This window comes from Arachis stenosperma, chromosome 5 (genome assembly GCF_014773155.1).
Source record: "Arachis stenosperma cultivar V10309 chromosome 5, arast.V10309.gnm1.PFL2, whole genome shotgun sequence".
Lineage (NCBI taxonomy): Eukaryota > Viridiplantae > Streptophyta > Magnoliopsida > Fabales > Fabaceae > Arachis > Arachis stenosperma.
In genome coordinates, this window is record NC_080381.1 from 30,150,775 (window position 1) to 30,152,057 (window position 1,283).

The window sequence follows — 1,283 nt, forward strand, 5'->3', positions numbered from 1 at the left end:
CGGATTGGATTGGGCAGGTTGATTATTTTGGCCATGATATGGTGGTTGGGAGTAAGTGTTTTGTGTGGCTTGGTATGATCTTTGGTTGGAGTTTTGGTATGTGGAATTGTTATGTTGGTTGTGGTTGTAAGGTTTGTGGTTTTGTGGTTGGGTTTGCTGGTTTCCCCACCCAAAGTTTGGGTGGTTTTTCCATCCTGGGTTGTAAGTGTTGGAATGTGGATCATATGATTGTTTTTGTTGGTTTCCCACATAGTTGGCCTCTTCCCAATCACCTCCTTCAATGCTTACTTCCTCTTGATCTTGTGTGTGTATTGCAGCCACTTGCTTTGTGTCTAATTTCCTGGTGAGCTCTGCTAGTTGCTTGGCAAACACCTTGTTTTGGGCTAGAATTGTATCAACATGGTTCAGCTCCATGACTCCCTTAGTGTTGTGTCTCTCTGAAGCATAGTAGTATTCATTCTCAGCCACTGTCTCAATCACTTCAATGGCTTCTTCCACAGTCTTTTTCCTGTTCAATGAACCTCCTGATGAATGGTCTACAGCCTTCCTTGATTCATAAGAAAGTCCATCATAGAAAATATGCAATTGCACCCAGTCAGGGAACATGTTTGGTGGGCATTTCCTTGTCAACTCTTTGAACCTCTCCCATGCCTCGTAGAGCGTCTCACCATCTTGTTGTCTAAAAGTATGAACCTCAGATCGAAGCCTATTGACCTTTTGTGGGGGGTAGAAATGTGCTAGAAACTTGCTCTCCACCTCATCCCAGGTTGTTAGGTTGTCCCTTGGGAATGATTCCAGCCACTTAGCTGCCTTGTCCCTAAGTGAAAATGGGAACAAGAGCAGTTTATAGGCATCTTCCTGGACTCCATTGGACTTCACAGTGTCGCAAATTCTCAGGAATTTGGTGAGATGTTGGTTCGGATCTTCATTAGCACTCCCACCAAAGGAACAATGATCCTCCACCAGTGATATTAGCTGTGGTTTGAGTTCAAAATTGTTGGCCTGAATGGGTGGTTTCTGAATGCTGCTACCACAATTCCCAGAGGTTGGGTTTATGTATGAACCAAGAACCCTCCTCTCCGGAATGGCATTGTTTCCATCAGCCCTCTCATGGCTGTGAACTTCTCTATCCATGTTGAGATCTAGAGCTTCCTCAAAGTTGTCCTCAGATTCTCCTTCAGATTCTTCTTCTCTCAGTACTCTCTTCCCCCTTGCTTCCCTTCTAAGTCTATGAAGGGTCCTCTCTGGTTCGGTATATGGAGGAGTTGATGTCTCTCCTCTCC

General features: G+C 44.8%; 1 non-coding gene across 1 annotated transcript; it reads left to right on the forward strand.

The window, feature by feature from the left end:
* Positions 1 to 604: 604 nt before the first annotated feature.
* Positions 605 to 708, forward strand: LOC130984780 (small nucleolar RNA R71). The gene has a single exon (XR_009088690.1). It is a non-coding gene; the product is annotated as a small nucleolar RNA R71 (small nucleolar RNA).
* Positions 709 to 1,283: the final 575 nt, after the last annotated feature.